This window comes from Pteropus medius, unplaced genomic scaffold (genome assembly GCF_902729225.1).
Source record: "Pteropus medius unplaced genomic scaffold, Ma_sr-lr_union100, whole genome shotgun sequence".
Classification (NCBI taxonomy): Eukaryota; Metazoa; Chordata; class Mammalia; order Chiroptera; family Pteropodidae; genus Pteropus; species Pteropus medius.
Window position 1 is genome coordinate 8,718,698 of NW_024344371.1, and position 20,359 is coordinate 8,739,056.

The 20,359-nt window shown below is 36.8% G+C and overlaps 1 protein-coding gene and 1 pseudogene across 1 annotated transcript in view; both read left to right on the top strand.

Moving 5' to 3' along the window:
- AKAP6 (A-kinase anchoring protein 6) overlaps positions 1–20,359 on the top strand; it is a 520,891-nt gene that overhangs the window by 161,943 nt on the left and 338,589 nt on the right. The gene's annotated exons all lie outside the window — the stretch shown is intronic.
- On the top strand, positions 11,150–11,269 carry LOC120608615 (uncharacterized; annotated as a pseudogene).

Sequence of the window (20,359 nt, forward strand, 5' to 3'; positions counted from 1 at the left end):
CCATCTACGGATGAAAAGATAAAGAAAATGTGGTATATTAGAATTTTATACAATGGATTATTATTCAGCCATAAAAAGAAGAAATATTGTCATTTGTGACAACATGGATGGTCCTAGAAGATATTATGCTAAGTGAAATAAGCCTCACAAAGACAAATACTGTATAATTTCATTTACAGGTGGTATCTAAAAGACCCCCAACTCCTGGAAAGAAAGGAGTAGAAGAGTAGTTGCCAAGGGCAGAGGATGGGAGAAGGGAAATAGGGAGATGTTGGTCAGAGGGTATCAAGTTTCAGTTATGCTAGATGAATAAGTTCTCAAGATCTAATGTACAGCATGGTGACTACAGCTAATAATACTGTCTTATATACTTGAAAGTTGCTAAGAGAATATATCTTAAGTGTTCTCACCAAACACAAACAAAAGGGAAATATATGAGGTGATGGAGAGGTTAATTGGCTTGATTGGGGGAATCATTTCATCTAGATGAAAACATCAGATCCCGACGATGTGCACCTTAAATTTATACACTGTTTATTTGTCAATCATGCTTCAATAAAGATGGAGAAAAAAAGTCAAATGATGTTGTTAGACTGGGGCAAGCTTGTGAGGAGGGGCAGAGATGAGTGCCTCGATTTCGCTCTTCTCCTTTCCAGATTTCCACCAGCAAAGGAGACTGTTTATGTGCTCTGCACAGGTAATGGTTATGTAGCATCTTTGACACCCAGAACAAATAATTTTACCCGCCCCCCCCTGCTTTGCCCATATAGGACAGTTATTTTCCATAATCATGTAGATAATCAGTCATAATCACTGTTTTTTTATATCCTTAAACTTTACCATAAATATAATTAATAATTAGAAAGAATAAATTACAATGTTAAAGTTATTAAAATTTGATAAACTATTTCATGTATGACCTTAAATTTGCTTTTATCAAACAGAGGCCTTACAGTTGCACTCTGATTTACTATTTGTGCTCTGTCTTACCGTTTTAAATATTAAACATGAATTAAAAATTCCAAGTGGTCATACAGAATGGCAGAATTGAAGTAACTCAAGTTTTGGTACTTCCTCTTGACAGTGACTATTCCTAATCTACTGTTTAAACAAGGGATATGTAGTACTCTGCGGGTTGGAGGCAAGAATTGCTCCTGCAGCAGTCTCCAATGATTCTGGACCCTTAGAATTTATTCTGGAAAGGAATGCCTGTAGCTGGGTCTCTGTGTCAGGCTGACAGTATGACTGGAAGCACTATAAATTAACTTCCATGTAGAATACAACATTTATTGAGTGAATAAGTGAGTGAGCAAGTGAGTGAGGGCGGGGAGAGGGAGAGAGAATTTGACACCTACATACATATTATTAAAACTGCAGCAATTTAACAACATGGATGGACCTAGAGGGTATTATGCTAAGTGAAATAAGTCAGACAGAGAAAGAAAAATACCATATGATTTCACTTAGATTCACTGTGGAATCTAAGGAACAAAATGAACAAAACGAAAACAGACTTGTAGATGCTGGAAACTGGTGATTGCCAGATTGCGGGGACCGGTAGAGAGGCTGGATGAAAAAGGTGAAGGGATTAAAAAGTACAAATTGGCAGTTACAAAACAGTCACAGGGATATAAAGTACAGCATAAGGACTGTAGTCAGTAATATTGTAATAACTACCTGTAGTGCCAGGTGGGTGCTAGACTAATTGGGGGGATCACTTCGTAAATTATATAAATGTCTAACCACTATGCTGTACACCTGAAACTAATATAAAATAATATTGAATGTCAACTCTAATTGAAAAATAAAAATAAAAAAGTAAAACAAACAAAAGACTGCAGCAATTCTTGGTTTTAGAATTTAGTCATAGTGTTAATAAAAAGCAGATTGACTTTTGGTTGATTTATTATTGTTTTCAAATTCTCTGCAAACATTCATCCCATATTGTGTATACCAGGGGCACAGAGAATGGTAAGGAATAGATTTAGAGGAGCACCACGAAGGAACCTTGCTCAAGACATTAAGTTATGAATTGAAAGCTTTCTAAGCTAGAGGAGGTAAACCCTTATATCCTTGCTAATTGTTTCTCTCACGTTGTTTTTTCTACTCTTTGTCTGTCTGTATGAGATTGTCAGGCACAGTAGCCTCCTATTACAGATTTTGTGACAGCTGTGTACTTGAGGTGAGTGGCTGAGTGGAGTGATTTTAACAAAATGGAGGAAGGACCCATAATTCTCTATAATGAATGAAAACCTTAGAAGCTTTCTCTTTTTGCCGTAAGACTGCTTCCTAAAAAAAAGTAAAACTGTTGTTATTTGCAGATGACATACTATAGAGAGAACCTAAAAATTCTACCCAAAACTATTAGAACTAATAAATGAATTCAGTAAAGTAGCAGGATACAAAATTAATAATCAGAAATAAGTTGTATTTTTATACACTAATAATGATATATCTGAAAGTGAAATTAAGAAAACAATTGGATCAAAAAGAATAAAATACTTGGGAATAAATTTAACCAAGGATATAAAAAGCCTGTACTTGGAAAACTATAAATCACTGAAGAAAGAAATTGAAGACACAAATAAACGGAAGCATATACTGTGCTCATGAATAGGAAGAATTAACATTATTAAAATGTTGATACTACCCAGAGCAATCTACAGATTCAGTGAGATTCTTATCAAAATGCCAATGGCATTTTTCACAGAAATATAATAAATAATCTTATAATGTATATGGAATTACAAAAGACCCTGAATAGCCAAAGCAATCTTAAGAAAGAAGAACAAAGTTGGAGGTATCACACTACCTGATATCAAACTATACTACAAGGCTATAGTAATCACAACATCATAGTATGGCATAAAAACAGACCATAGATCAATGGAACAGAATAGAGAGCCCATATATAAACCCATGCCCATGTGGTCAATTAATCTATGACAAAGGAGGCATAAAGACAGTCTCTTCAATAAATGGTATTGGGATCTGGACTGATACATGCAAAAAGAAAAAGAAAAAGAAAGAAACTAGACTGCTTTCTTACGCCATATACAAAAATAAACTCAAAGTGGATTAAAGACTTAAATGTAAGACCCAATACCATAAAACTCCTAGAAGAAAATATAAGCAGTAAACTCTTAGATGTCACTCTTAGCAATATTTTGGGGGGGATGTCTCCCAAGGCAAAGGAAACTGTCAACAAAACAAAAAGACAACCTACTGAATGGAAGAATTCACCAATGATATATCCAACAAGATGATAATATCCAAAATACATAAGTAAATCCAAAAAACCAAACAATCCAATTAAAAATGGACAGATGACATGAATAGCCATTTCTTCAAAGAAGACATACAAATAGCCAATAGACATATGAAAAGATGCTCATCATGACTAATCATCAGGGAAATGCAAATTAAAACCACAATAAGCTATCACCTCACACCTCTCAGAATGGCTATCATCAATAAATTAACAAACAAGTGTTGGGAAGGATGTAGAGAAAAGGGAACTCTTGTGCACTGTTGGTAGGATTGTAAATTGGTACAGCCACTGTAGAAAACAGTATGGAGGTTCCTCAAAAAATTAAAAATAGAACTACCATATGACCCAAGAATTCCACTTCTGGGTATTTATCTGAAGAAATCCAAAACACTAATTTGAAAAGATATTTGCACACCTGTGCTTATTGCACATTATTTACAATAGTCAAGATAGGGAAGCAACCTAAGTGTCCATTGACAGACAAATGGATAAAGATGTAGTACATATACACAATAGAATATTACTTAGCCATGAAAAGAATAAAATCTTACCATTTGTGACAGTGTGGGTGGACCTAGAGGGTATTAAGCTAAGCGAAATATGTCAGACAGGGAAAGAGAAATACCATATGATTTCACTTGTATGTGGAATCTAAAAAACAAAATAATGAAAAAACAAAACAAACTCATAGTTACAGAGAATAAATTAATGGTTGTCAGATGGGAGGAAGGAGTGGGGGATGGTGAAAAAGATGAAAGGGATTAAGAAGTACAAATTGGCAGTTGTAAAAATAGTCGTGGGAATGTAAAAGTACAGCATAGAGAATATAGTCAATAATATTGCAATAACTATGTACTGTGTCAGATGGGTAGTAGACTTATTGGAGTGATTACTTTGTAAGGTATGTAAATATCTAATCACTATGTTGTACAGCTGAAACTAATATAATGTTGGTTGTCAAATGTAATTAGATCATAAATTAATGTAGAAAAACCCCAAACAATGATGCATTAGTAAGAAGCACATTTAAATGGACAGAGACAGTGGGCGGTCTATACAAAAATTCTTGATTGGGCAGCACGAATTAACGCGTCAGTGAGCTCCAATGTAATAAAATTTGATACGTGCCCATTTATAAAAAAATGCTTCTTGGAGCTTTCAGGAAATGCCATTCTGGGATCATTTTGTACTATCCTGTATGTATATTCTCCTTCTCGGGAGTCTCTACCGCTCACACAAGAGTCTCCTGTTTCTCTGCCTTCTTCTTCTTCCTGCTTCTATAAGATTCAAGGACAAGCTGCTTCCTTTTGCTCTCTTGGCTTTCTTTTCCCCATCTCCTTCTTGGCTACTTCTTCCTTCTTTCTTCACTGTACCAGACATAAATTTCTTCTGGGAACTTTTAGTAATCTATGGAAAAGTTTGTTAAAGGCTTCACATCAGATTTCAGTTGCTTGGTAACTCAAAGAACCTCCTGCCAAGTTTGTGTTCAGAGAATTAGACAAACCATTCAGTCCACACTGTTTTCAGGCCTGGGTAGCATCAGTTCACCAGCTCAACTGTGTCTGTGGAGATCTCCTCACAGGCACAGAGAGGAACCTTGCCCTCCACAGAGCATTAAGGATGATGGAAAAGGCTGAGCCCACCTAGCTGGGCCTGAAAGAGGCACTTGGGGAGGCTGACTTGCTGAGAGGTGCAGGCACCTTCATAGAACAACAAAAACTGAATAATCACTGCATGTTGGTGAGGTGGTTTGAGATTCTCTTAGAGTTTCTTTACTTCTTCCTTTGTTCTACCTTATAAGCTCTCTCATTTTTGTTCCACTTCCTAGTTGTTTTCAGGAAACTCATAGTCTTAGACTTGAAGACTCTCTAACAAATGGTATGAGGTAACCTCAGAACAATGGCATGGAACTCACTCTTGTGGTCAACACCAATAACACACAAAAACCAACCAACCAAATCCCTTAGGATTCTGGGTTGGAAAATACCAAACTGGAGAACACGAAGCTTCCATAATGGTAGGTAGAATGAATCTGAGTAAAATATATGGCTTTAATGCCTATTAGGAACTGAAGCACCAGAAACATGCCAAGGTCCTATAAAGATGTTTACTGATGATGTGCAGGAAAGTGCCATCAGAGGAGGCTCCTTCTGGGTGGTCTCAGGATCCTCTGTAACCTGCACAAGTTATTGGCCTTGTAACTCCCCCAAACTGTAACAAGGTAGAGATGGTAAAGCTTCTAAGAGCTGCCAAAGCATGAATAAAAATTAGTGTTTGGCATACCATGCTAGGGGTGGGGAGTGGTGGGAGAGCAGGGTCTTCTTCAAGATTGGCTGTCTGGGAGCCAGGATTATTCAAGTAGAAGTGAACAAGGGAGGAGGAGAAAAGAACAAAAGTCTATTGAAGGGCACAATACAATTTTTAATGAGTCTTCAAATAGTGCATTACCGGTAAAAGTAGTCATTGAATCATTTGCAAATTAAACTTTGGAATGATTGACTTGAATTGGGCTAAAGCCTTCAAAATGATTACAACAAAGTCAAAGGTCTCTGATTAGCAACAATATTTATACTGAAAAGGGTTCAGTATTCAAATAATAGACAGGATGTTCTTTGGTGATGGTTTTAACTGTTGAGAGCTCATTTGATTGTCACTTGGATGGATGAGAAGTTGCTCTGAAGATAATAATAAAACTCAGGTATCTGCTGCAGAGTTTTCCTTAAGAATACAAGTAAATTGCATGTGACTTGATGTTAGCCTCTTTTCATAATCAGGTCTGTTAATCATACTCTTCTGTAGTTTAAAATTATCTACAAGTAGGTGTATGTGGGGGAGGAAAATGATCTTTGTACCTCTAGTCTCCTGGCTTTGGAGTAGAAATAAGAATCACTACTTGGTGGATAGATACTGGTAGAGGCTAATTTCCATGGAGAGGATGATGCTGGACACACTAGTCTTATACAAAAATTTGAAAATACTAACTACCTAGTGTGTTTGAAAGGAGTTGGATGCAGGTAGGGAAGGTTTTGGTGGCATGCATGTTCTGTCAGGTGTCTCAGGTAGCTTATTCTACTTCCTTGTTTCTTAATGGTGCTATGGATTAGGAATATTTCGAGAGCTGCAAAACTACATAGAGGAGGGAGGACCCCAGAACTCTTGAAATGAAACTAATGGATTAGCAAGAAAAATACTTTTTTCTTTCTTTAAAGGCTAGACTTGTAGGTAAAAGTTATAAAAGTAGGTTTGGGTAGCTTTCTAATTGATTTACAATGGATCCATTTTCTTCAAAAAATAGCAGCCCTTTATCCTTGAACATGTTACAGGAATCTTGCTTGCAGTGGCAATTCCTTCCTGGGGTGGGAACTTCACAGATGGCTCCTGAAGTTCCTTTCTACTCTGAAATTGTGTAGTTCTCATAAAAGGGTTTTTCTTACATGCAAAATATACTTCACAAATTGATATAGCATAACGGCAAAGGTTTTCTTCCCCTTCTAATTCAAAACTGACGTTAAAACTAGTAAACCGTGTAAAAGGTAATAAAATTCCTCATGTTCAAACTGTGGATACTCATCTCTTAAAGGCCAGAACCCGAGAGATATCCTCAGAATGAATCCACTATGTCTGATGAGATTTATTTTTTTAAGATGATGATTATGATGATGAAGATAATAAATGTTCCTTGAGTGAAAAACGGCAAACTATTTAGAATTTTATAAAGTAACCCCTAATTTACTTCTAATAGGTAGATGATCTTAATAGTTTTTTGTTTTTTATTTTCCAATTTTTGGGATATTTTAACTTTAGATGGTGTTTTTTAGGACGCTTTTTTGTTTGTTTAGGAAGTTTTTTTTTTTTTAAAGTTTAGATCTTAGAAAGTGTAAAATGATTTTAATTGAGAAGAACTAAACCACACTATGCTTCCTAAATGGTTAATTAATTCAAGCATAAATTGCCAGCATATCTATATTCGCCCACACGTAATTTCAGTTAATAGCTAAGCTGATTTTGAAGCTCTGAGTATGTGGGAGAGACATGCCAACTGTGAGCCTCACTATAGACATTGGTTTTCAACCAGGAGTGATTTTGCCCCGCAGTGGACTTTTGGCAATATCTAAAGACATTTCTGATTGTCATGTCTGGAAAGGCGGGTGTACTGCTTTGATGGGTAGAGGCCATAGACACTACTAAACTTCCTGCTGTGCACAGCACCTCACAACAAAGAATTATCTGGCCCAAAATGTTAATAGTATTAAGGTGAGAAAATCCTGCTTTAGGGTGATATGGGTTGTTTACTGATGGAAGATCCTCTCCCAACATTATCTTTAGGTCTTTCTTTTAGATTTGATCAGATTCCAACCTCCTGACTAGAGGATTAAGACCTTCTGATAGCATTCTGGGATCTGAGTGGAAGAAGAGATCAGATTTAAACATTCAATGGTATATTTTGACCTAATTTCCCAGTTTAGGGTAAGGTGCACCTGACTTCAAGTGTGTTTGGTATTTTCTAGTCCAGAAACTCTCCATTTTACTTTTTCTAGGGAGAGGTAGACTCCCAACAGAGGAAATCTGGAGTTCTAGCAGGCTCGTAAGTTGGCATGCAGACAATTATCCTATTTTTAGGCCCATGCCACTCTACTTACAGGGGAACAAGATGTCACCAATTCTAAGGTATTTGAGGGCTCCATATATAAATCGAGTTGGCTCTTACTTTCTTTACTGCTAGATTTAGCTTTCTCACATCTGCTAAACCCAGAGACGTTCAATCTTTAAACCTTTTCTTATAAATACTTCTTGGAACCAGTACTACATGGACCACATTTTGGAAAATGATGCCCTGTCTACTATCTATGCTTGTGTAGAATCTCCATATCTTCTGCTGGGAACATTTTGTTCTGCTGCCTGTCAGAGCTCATCTTGTGAAAAATTTCTGCTGACATAACATATTGATATATTTTATTCTTATTCTCTAGGTATTGTTTATTACACATAGTGTGGAGAAGAAAACTGAAGCTCTTTCACTTTGTAGCCAAGTTACAAAGAGAGAATGACCAAAGTGCAATTTCTGGGCAGTTCAGATCTCTATTTAGTCTTGCCCTAGCGAACGAATGGTCTTAAATAATTTACCAGACTAATCCATTCACTGAGTTAAATTTATCTTTGTTCAGATAACTAAATTTGGATGCATGTTTAGTTTGAAGCAGATGTAATTATTTTATTTTTAAACTGCTCCCCCCAGTTCAGTTTTAAATAGAAGTAATTGATCCAATTACAACCTGAGAATGAGAATTTTGGAAAATTTTCTCTTGAAACATTTCATGGACGCAAAAATAACTGGTGATACTGGAAAAAGAAGTAAAAGAGAAGAAGAAGAAAGGGTTAAATCTGCATGATAATGAATTCTTTGGAAGGTATAATGCAATATCCAGGTGAAGAAGACCCTCTATTAGTCATTGGATGATGTCATCTAACAGTGTTATTGTATGCTATGCACATGCATTTCCTTAGGTTTTTAGTGTAATGATTTCTGTGTGTACCCATACTATGTATGCCCCTGTGATTGCCTTAACTGAGCAGATACTCAATAGGTATTTAAGAATTGCATATGTTATTTTAAGACTTTAGATTACTTTTTGAATAATAAAAAACAGTGTTATTTAATTCAAGTGACTGCTTCATAATCTGAACTCAAGATGCTATTTTAAAATGTTCTGCCCTCATCAAGATAAATATTTTAAATTTTGTAGTAAAATTAGTGTTTTACCTTTTTGCGTGAACACCAAGATCCTGTTAAATATAAGCCTTATAAAATAAGGTTAAATATATAAATTTAAATATGTAAGGTTACAAGAACCCTGTAAAATGATAGGCACATATATATATATATTTTTTTGTAATTTAGACCCAGAAACTTCGTTTAAAAGTACAGAGACTTCATCCAGCAGGAGATTCTCTTGTCTGTGCTCCCTGGAGACCTTGAAAGGGCCTTATACCAGGCAGTAGCCCCTTGCCAACCACAGTCTGTGAGCAGGACTGTTGGCACAAGGACCAGTCAGAAGAAACTCTCATCTGCAACCCTGGAGGTCCTGAAAAGGCCCTATATGTGGCTCCAGCTTCTTCACAGCCACAGTATGTCAGTGTGTCAGGAGTTCCGAGGGTCCAAGGTCCCAGTGGAAGACACTCTCATTTGCACCCTGGGGTCCTGTACTCCAGTCTCTTCATAGCTTCACTCTGCCAGAAGTTTTGCTGGCACAGAGACCAAGCAGCAGACACATCTATCTGTGCCCTTGGAAATCTTGAAAGGATCTTATACTTGTTTTCAGGCCCTCCTAGCCTCAGTTCATGAGCTGTCCAACTGGCAAAGGAACCAGGCAGGAGGCACTCATGTTTGCACCTCAGGAGATCCTGAAAGGGCCCTGCATTTGGCTTCAGCCCCTCTAGTCACAGTCAAGGACCATTCCAGCTTACTCAGGGACCTAGCAATAGACATGCCTATCTATGCCTCCAGAACCAGGTGGCAGAGAACCTGAAACAGCCATGGGGCATGGTCCAGGGCCAGTCCTGCCTGCCCAGGGACCCATCCAGTGATCAGAAAGCAGTCTTCCCAGGGTCCTGGTGAGAGCTATATCTGCTATACATCTGGTAATAGGCCCACTGCCTGAGGACCCAACTATGGACCCCAAAGTGCACACTTGTCCCAGCACCACCTTACTGAACAAAATACTGGAGGCAGTTCCATCTACCCAGTGACCAGGCACGATCCACACCCACTCAAGACCCTGGTAACAAGATGCCAACCACCAATCTCACTGCATACCAGTGACAGCCTTATAACCAGCTCCAATCCAGCACAACTGTGATTCTGGAGGTGATCCCTTTGACCTGAGGAATAGGCAGGAGAAGGTTTTTACTTCCTAAAATGAGTCTGTAAAGACTGGTAGAGGTGTTTGCTCCTTCAAATGCACAGACACCTATCCAAGTCTACATGGATCATGAAGAATCAGGCAAATATGATGCCACCAAAGGAAACTAATAATGCTTCAGTAACCAACCCCAAAGAAATGGAGATCTACAATTCGTCTTACAAATAATTCAAAATAGCCATCTTAAAGGAAGTGAATGAAATGCAACACAGATGACAACTAAAAATCAAGAAAGCAATGCATGGGCAAAATGAGTTTAATAAAAAATAGAAACATAGGAAACACCAAACAGAAATATGTGTTGAAGGCAAAACTGTTCCTCAGAAATGAAGGAATGATTAAGAAATTCCCAGACAAACATAAGCTAAGGGAATTCATCACCACTAGAATCACCTTATAAGAAATGCTGAAGGGAGTCTATCGAGATGAAATGGAAGAACACTAACAACATGAAAACATAAAACTCACTGGTAAAGGTAAACATGTAGTCAAATTTAGAATATCCTAATGACGTGATGGTGGTGTGTAAACCACTTTTGTCTCTAGTATAAAAGTTAAAAAATAATAATATTAAAAATAACTATAGCTACAATAATTTGGTAATTGATGCATAATAAAAAGATGTTAAGTGCGATGACATCAATAGCCTAAAATGTGAGGGGAAGAGAAAAGTGTAGTTTTTTTTCTGAGGTTGAAGGTAAGTTATTATCAGCTTAAAATAGACTGGTGTATCTATAAGATGCTTTATGTAGCATCATAATTTCTGTAGTTACACAAACGATAAAGAGAAAGGCACTAAAAATACCACTAAAAAATAATTATAAAGGAAGCCAAGAGAGGAAGAAAGCAATAAAGGAACTAAAATAACAGTCAGAAAACAATTAACAAAATAGCAGTAGTAAGTCCTTACATACCAATAATTTACCCTAAACATAAATAGACTAAATTCTCCAATGAAGTCTATGGCCATGTTACCCTGAACAAGCCCGATCCCATCTGATCTTGGAAGCTAAGCAGGGTCGAGCTTGGTTACTACTTGGTATGGGAGACCACCTAGGAAGACCAGGTGATGCAGGTGTAAAAAAATAAAAAAAAAATAAAGGATTGTAAGCTGACAAGATCCTTGCAATCTGTGAGGTCAACCAAAGGTTGCCTTGCCTAAACAAACAAACAAACAAACAAATAAATTCTCCAATCAAAAGATGCAAAGTGGCTAAATGGATTTTAAAAATATCTAACAATATGCTATGTACAAGACTCACTTCATTTTTAAGAACATGTACAGGTAGAAAATGAAGGGATGGAAAAAGATATTATTCCATGCAAATGGTAACCAAAAGAGAGCAGAAGTAGTATATTCCTTTTCTTCTTTATAAATCTTTCTAAATTTGTGTTCTTTCTAATTTTCATGTTATTTCACACATTATGGTAGAAGCAGAGAGAAAAACATATTCTCCCAGCTGTTTGTATTTTACATTATGATAAAAATGAAATAAAACAGAACTCTAAACTTATAGACTCCAGCTTAATTAAAGGTCATTCAAAATGCACTTATGTTAAAAATTGAGTCAGCCGCATGTTAATGAAATATTCTGGATTGTTCGTTTTCAGGCATAGGAAGTAACACCTCTTGTAGAGGAAACTCATTCAAAGGACCTTGAATATCCCAGTCAGTGTTTGAATCAAACAGAACTATTAACAATGATAGGATCATGGTAAAGGGCACAATGAATAGAAACTATGACAAGCAGAATTTATCTGAGATTCATTGTATTTGGCTGCAAATGACTAAGTAAGACCAAAATAGCTGTGCCATGTGATGTGTGATATGACTGTGAAGCATTAATTGAAAAATTATAATTGGACGATTTCTAAAGCCTTTTGGAGAAGGACCAATTATTTCTGAGTGTCACATCGATTATAAACATTGCTAACAAAGCAAGATATGAAACATTAAAATAAAAAGGTAGGGATAGTTAGCTTTTAAGTGTCTGAATAACTCTTGGATGTCAGCCACCCTTGGATAATGCTCATGTGCTTGGATGGTGACCACAGATAGACTTGGTTAGTGGTAAGTGATAAAATCAAATGGCTGGAGGGTTTTTGTTTTCAGCTTATGCTTTAGCATTCTTATGGCAGAGGGGAGAGAGTATAAATTGGCCTGTTACAATGTTCTGCATTTTTTTTGCCCTCTATACTCCTGTGATCTAGGGGGGACCCTAAATTAAAAAAAATAAAATCTGTCTTTCTGTATTTGCTGAAAGGAGTATCTGGTAAAGCATCTGGTAATATTCGATCTATACTTAATTTTCTAGGGTTGATGAAGGGTGTGCTAGGTTCCTTTTAGAGGCTTTTTGTCATTAGCTCTTTCTCAGCAGTTTCTATTATTGCTATTTATTTCATGAAGCAAAGTAATATATAATTTATTAAGAAAAAGATAAAAATTCAATGAAGATGAATTTATGCTAAGCTGGTTTATGTCCCATGCGTTTCTGCCTATCTGCTTTTCACTAGAAAATATGTATTTTATTTTTCTTGGAAGGTCCATGGTATATAACTTTTATTTGTTCTAGGAATTAGTTTTTAAAACACCAATTCTTGTCAGAACAAGTTATACTTTATCAGACACCTTCAATTTAGATGACTGGTTGGGCAGAAATACTTCACAGTATTTAATGAACTTGATGTATTTTAAGCAAAATTGTTATAAAGTATTTGAAATAAACAGATTTTACCTTTTTGAAATTGTTTCTTTGAAAAGCAGACATAATACCAGACTATTAATTATTCTTTTGGTAATAAAGAACATTCAGCAGAAAGATCTCTGATCACATCAGAACTTGGGATAATAAAAGCCTTTGCCATCTCCTATTAGTATTTTTTAATCTGATATCAGAATCTTCTAAAGAAAATCCTTTCTGCATGTCTGGGAAGTTAGGGTGAGCAGGAAATAATAGTGAATAGGAAGTAATGCTTTTGAAAATCTTGGTCTTTATGAGAGTTCATCACCCGTAAAATGCCTTCTGTTTATGAAAGAATAGCAGTGTGGGTAGTTATTTGATGTGTTCTCATGTTACAGCATGAACAAAAAAAACAAATGTAATGTTAGTTAAAAGATTTGGCTTTTGTTCATTATCTGGTATTTCAGCTTGATTCGGTTGTCTTCAAAAATAAAAGTACTTCACTCCAGAACATACCTACTTGTTGGACAAATAATGAAATAACCTTACCTTCAACTTGATCACTTAACCATCTGTGGCTTTCATCATGAGATCAGATTTAGTTCATAGGAAGCAATTCTTTCTTAAAGGAATATTCGAGTGAAATAAATACAACCTTATTATTGAACTGAATCACAGTGAGCATTTTGTATTAAAAAATACAGTGTTTCAGAAGGTGAGTGGGCACAATTTTAAACTTAACATTTTAACTGAGTGCCCCTACCCAGTCTTGTGCCATTCTCTATTAAAAAACAAACAACAAAAATAATCATTTTCATAGTCAAAGAAGTTTGGGAACTAATGCACCCTATATTCCTATCCCCTATTTAGAGATGTTCAATGCACCTGAGAGTATTAAAGCCCCATCTTTTATTTTTTAATCTAGATATTTTTAAGTTTTATGTTTGCACACAAATAGTTAAGAATCAAGTAGTTCTGAGGTTTAAGACAAACAGTAGTCCCGGGCCCTCTTCTTTTCCATTTCCCATTCTCCAGAGGCAGCTGTTTTTCATCTTTTAGCTGATTCTTTTGGCAACTACCTCCATTTTGAAACAATACAATAGTGGGGCTACTTCCTGAGTAATTTTTCTCTTATCTTTATCTATTGACTTCTCAGTATGAAAGATGAGAATTGATTTAGCTCCTTACCCCTCACCATCTCTTTCTCTCACAGGAGTGCACATGTACATGGACCCCCCTGCCCCCAGCGTTCTTCCTGTAAAAGTATGTTTTGATTTGGATTATATCAACATTGATGTTTATTATTAAGAATAAGTAAATGCAATTTTTAGCTAAACCACATAGAGTAATATGATTCCTGTTCTATTTTTGTACAGCTTTGTATAGTTTATAATTTGCTTAGTTTCTACATGTTCATCTCTAATTTAACCCTCTATTCTCCACCAGCTGAGTAAATCTCTTCTAGGTAGGTATGTTCATTCACATCAGGTTTTCCCTCAAAGTCGTCTGTTTAAAACAGTCTTTCTGAGAGCTTTCTGACCCGCTACAACCTGGACTGGATGCTTTCCTTGCCTGGTACACAACTGCCATCCTGAGATTTCCCTCCCCCAGCACCCTGGCATTCTAGGTCTCCTCTTTTCTGCATCTCATGTCTTCCTCTTTCTTGGTTTACTCTTCTTTGTATTTTTTATTTTTTGATAGAGAATCTAGAGACACTCTGCTATTTCATGAGAAAAGTGTGTGGGACATTGTTATTGCGTGTGCGTGAACTAAAATATCTAAAAATATATTTTGTCCCCACATTTGATTGTTTATCACTTTACATTATTCTTGCTATGCAATTCTATGCTAGAATTCTTTTTCTTTCTTAAAGGGAAAAAACTGTCTTCTAGTGTCCAATGTTGCTGCTATGGAAAAAAACATTCCTGTGTGTCTCCCCTACTCACAATACTCTATTTCACTTATGGCACTTCAGATCACCACATTTGTGGTAGTTTTATCCACTCCGAGCAATTGTGTGATACCAAATGGGTGTCCTATAATTTAACTCAATTCTGACACTATCTACCTGAAGATAGTGTCAAATTCCACAGTTTCAGAGCTCGGTCCTACAAGACTGTTTCCCTCCTCTCACTTACTTCAGATGCCAATTGCAAGTCCAGGTTGTCTGTAGGTCTGACTCACTGGCTATAAATTGACTCCCTCCTCGGTTTCAATTAATTTGTAGAACCACTCACAGAATGCGGAAAAAAACCAGTTTACTTACTAGATTATTACAAAGGATAGGAAAGGATATGAATGAACAGCCAGATGAAGAAATACATTGGGTGTGTGAGGCCTGGAAGGGTCCCAAGCACAGGAGGTTTTGTTCCCATGGAGTTTGGGGTGTTTCACATTCCTAGCATGTGGGTGTATTCTCGTTCACCAATCCAGAGGCTCTCTGAACTCTGTTCTTTTGAGTTTTTACAGAGGCTTCATTACTTAGGCATGATTGATTAAATTATTGACCTTAGTGAGTGATTGAACTTCTAGCCTCTCTCTCTTCTTCAGATGTTGAGGGATGGGACTAAAAGTTTCAACTCTCTATTCTTGGTTGGTTTCCCTAGCAACCAGCCCCCATTTTTACAGGCTCTTCAAAAGTCACCTTATTAACATAAGCTCAGGTGTGGTTGTAAGAATCTTGTTATGAATAACAAGACACTTCTTTCACCTTTATGGTTCTGGAAGTATTTCAGAAACCAAGGACAAAAGACCAAAAACAATAACAAAAGATGCTCCCATTGCTCTTGTGTTTAGGAAACTCCAAGAATTTTAGAAGCTTTGTGCTAGAAATGGCACAAAGGCTAAATATATAGTTCTTATTATAAATCACAATATCACAGTTGCTGTTGAGAAATCCAAAGCAATTTAATTTATGGTTCTTTGTGTGGGAGAAGAAGAAACTTTCTTCTACTCTCAGAGATTTTTTTTGTGTGTGTGACTGATCTAATAATCAAATGGGCATGAGACAGATTAGCAAGAGAAAATAACCAAATTTAATACATAACATATATATGGCAACCCTACATACATTAAAGAGTCAGAGACCCCATATGCACAAGAAATTCAGAGACAGAAAGGGAAAATGGTACATAAGACATTCTAAGGTAAGAATGAGGTAAGGTGCCTTGGTGGCTTCAAAGGGTCAATGCAGGGCAATAAGAATAGCAGATGTTTAGTAAATAGAATTTGCTCTGTCCTATAGAAAAGTTCTTCTAAGTAGTTAGGGAGGAGCAGAAGTTTCTCATGAGCCCACTGCTAAAATTGCTTTTAACTCAAAACAATTCGCACAGCACAGAGGCACATCTTGGGGTGACTCATTCTGAACCCCCACATTTGTATACGCCTCTACCTTAAACTTAAAGATCATTTTTTCTAATCTGAGATTTCAAATAAAGTGCCGTAGTATGTGTCTATTTTCATACACTAAATAGGTCTTTTTAATCTTGAAACTCATGTTCTTCATTTTCTTAAAATATTTCTTTGATGATTTTCTCCTTTCTATTTTCTTTTGCCTTCATGAATTTATATTCTCCAGTTGTTGAACCTCCTTTTATCTCCTAACTTCTATTTACCTTTTTGCTTTACTTTCTATGAGATTTCTTCAACTTTGTCTTCAGCCATCGTAGTGAGATTTCCCTTTCTGCTATCACGTATTTATTTTTCTAAAATTATTTTTTGTTTTATGAATACCTCTTTTTTAAAAATAAATATCTCTGATAATACATTTCATGAATACAGTGTCTTATCTCTGATGATATTTCTTTTTTACCAAGATCATCTTCTTCTGTGTAATCTGTTTTTTTCAGGTTGAGGTTTTTTTGTCTGCCTGCTTTTGTTCTGTTATCCATACCAGAGCTTTCCCTAAATCTCTGCTAATCCTTGATCATATTTAGGAGTAGGAGACTAGAAAGCCGATTGAATGCTCTGAATATGTGGGCAGGCCTGTTGACTGTGAATGTCACCATAGGGTGATCTGAATGTGCCAATTTCAGTGTCTTGTCTTCTTGGACTGATCATATCTCCTAGAGAGGATCTCTAGTCTCTTGATTGGAGGGTCAAGGCTTCGGAGAGTCAAGTTGGGGAAGAAGGCTGGGAGTCTCAGCACACAGAATGACTATGTTAATTCAATTTCCTTGTTTTCACGGTACTTTTATCATCAACTGTGCCCAGTGCCCTTAAGTCCAAAGAGTCTCTGATTGATCCTTTCCGGAGAATATATTCTCCAGTCTTCTACCAGAATTGGGAGTGGGGGCAACCACCTAGCAGCATAGATTAAGAAATACCTAGAGTCTGCTATTTAAACATTTTTAAAATCAAAGTCAACATTCTTGATGTATCACTGCCTCTCTACCCAGAGTTAGGTCAGACTGAAGGTTTAGGGTACAGTCCTCCAGGATTGCCAGTCTGCCCAAGACTTCTGACACTGACTGCAAGTTCAGGTGTCCCCAAGGCTATCCTCACTTCAGACCAGCTGGTTAAAAATTGGGGGGTCTTTACAGACTCCTTCAGATTTGATGATTTAATAGATTAACTCACAGAACTCAGGAAAATACTATACTTGTGATCATAATTTTATTATAGTAAAAGGATGCAAATCAGAGCCAGCCAAAGGAATAAACACATAGGGTGCAATCTGGGACTGAGAAGGTTCCAGATACAAAGCTTCCATGTCCTCAAGGATGCGTTACCCTCTTGTCATTGATGTGTGACAGTACTCATGTAGCACTGCCACCCCAGGAAGTTAGCTTGAGCTTCAGTGTCCATAGTTTTTACTGGGGCTTCATTACTTAGGCATGATTGATTGCATGATTGCCCCTGTGGTTGCTCAAAGACCCAGCCCCTCTCATCACATGGTTGGTCTTTCTGTCTAGCTAGCCCCCATCCTGAGTCATCTTGTCAGCATAAACAGTCAGGTGTGGTCTGAGGGACTCATCATAAATTAAAAAATACTCACTGAGAAATTCCAAGGGTTTAGAGGTTACCTCCCAGGAGTCGGGACAAAGGCCAGACTTCTCTTTAGGTAAAATTAATTCTTCACTACACATTCTTACCTCTTCTAGAAGTACCTGTTCCACCAATTTCAAAATATTTAAAGGATTCTGAAGTAAAATTAGGTTGGTTCTTTGCTCTCTGCACTGCTGGCTTAGGATTTACCTTTACTGAGTCAACTAAGGCATGTATCACTTGTTCATCTAATTCCTAGCTTCTGAAAATATTATTGTTTCTCTTCCAATTCTTGAGTATTTATACTAAATCTTAAGCCAAAAAATCCTCTGCAGTAGTGTTTGCAGAGTTTCTAGAAGGAGCAAAGTTAGATACATATATTCAGTTGGCTATCTCTACCCAGAAATCACCCAGCACCATCTCAATTTATTTGTTAGTAGCAACTTTTTATAGAATACCTATTAACACCTGGTCGATAAACATTGAATTAACAAACACTTCTATGTTGCCGTGTTAATACAAATAACTAATTTAAGTTTCAGAATCTTTAAAGGACTCTTTTTCTTTTTACTTTACATATCAAGGTTACAAAAGAGAAATAGTCTCTTATCATTTATTGACTGGTGGTGGGAATACAGGGGTACAGGAGGATCTTTTAACTTCAATGTTATCTATTTTTACAATGTTTTAATTAAACTATAGTACTTTTTAAATAATTAAAAATAATTTTAGAATAAGAAAAAAGTAAAACATTGCATAATAGGATCCTTAAAATATTTCCTCTTCAAATATCTGATGCTAGGGTTAATGGAGAACTAAAAATGGAGAATTCTTTTTATATTTAATGGAGTAGGTAGGACAGAGCACCGAACTCCTTTAATCACTCCGATCTAAAATCAGACCTGTAGTCTCCCTCTCTCTTAATCTCCCCCAGCCCTTCCCAGTCTGTCTCTCTTTTTTTCTGAGCTAGAAAGAGGTTTTTAAGGTTACATTTCATATTAATGAAGTCTGCCTGGAAAAGAGGATGCTGGTCCTTTCATAATGCTGATTTCTCATTTCATTTTCTTGGTAAATAAGAGTATTTCTCTTTTTTTACAACCTTTTTAGAGTTCTTGCTTCCTGTGAGATTCATTCCAAACTCCATAGCATGGCGTTCACAGCCATTTTATAATATGGCTGTAACTTACCTATAGATTTATCTGTTTCTAGTCCCCATTAAGCTCCCAATTCCTGTCAACACTGAATTATTTGCTGATTCTCCCAATTTCTTGGTGTTGAGGTATCTTTGTCCATGTAGTTCCCCTAGACTGGAATTCTTTCCTCATCACTACCCATCTAAATCATACCTATTATTACCAGCCCATTTTAGATGTTTTCTTCTTGAGTAAAGGTTCTCCCTTATGCTTCATGCACTCCACTAAGGCCTCACGGGGCTTTGTTTGTTCATATCCTGTGTGTGCAATAATTATTAGTGGGGGTGTGTGCATGAATGTGTATGTGAGGGGGAAAGTGGAGGGAGGGAAATTGTTTCTATTGAATTATAATTTTCTTGAAGATAATTATGATGCCATATATACACATAAAACCATATACGTAGTTGATTCTTAGTAATCTCAGTTGGTCTAGAATGAATCTTGTTTTATTTGTGTGTGTGTGTGTGTGTGTGTGTGTGTGTGTGTGTGTGTATGTGTGTATGTTAATATCATTGACAAAAGCAACAACTGTATAAATTATATACTGGAGATTTACAGAATCAGTTCTTCTCAAGACATTTTCATGAACAACAGAAAGGTGGCTGCCTGATACTTAAAGGCGATTATTAGCAAGTTGGGGTAAGGGGAGGGAATGTGAACACTCATTAGTGTTTGCTGAATCTAGGTCTACATACTCATGACCATCAGTACTATTCACAGATGACTGGCTGATGCAGCCGAATGAATTTCTGAGTGACAGAAACTGACTACAGTAATGGGGGAAGGAAAACACGGGGGTCCCTGAATCTATCTTGGAGTCCCTGTCATAGGAGAAGGATCTAAATAATCCAAGGATCTAAATAATTGGGGATGGTGTTGGGGATAGAGGGGAGGAGGATGGTTTGATGGAGAAAGTGTGTTATGGCTGACAGAGGCTCTATGCTCTGGGCGAGGGAGTTAGTGGTGATTGAGGGGAGGAGACCTGGGAGGGCATGTGTGGTCTCTTTGTGATTAGCAGGATGTAATCAGACAGTTGTCTGGGGACACAGCCATATACAAACGACACATTAAAGGGGAAAAAAGAGAGACAGGGAACATCAATAATAACACCAAAAAGATCTTTTAAATTGTAGAGTTCACTATTTTCATGCTGTCTTCCCTCATCTTCTCCCTCCCCGCTTAAAGCTTAAAGTCCTTCTCACTGATATCCATTTGCAGGCTGCTCTGTTACGGTGGGAGGATTAGAAAGTGAGACTAATCTGGATTTTCTGCAGTGATCTCAGTAAACCATGTTACTCCAGGTGAGTT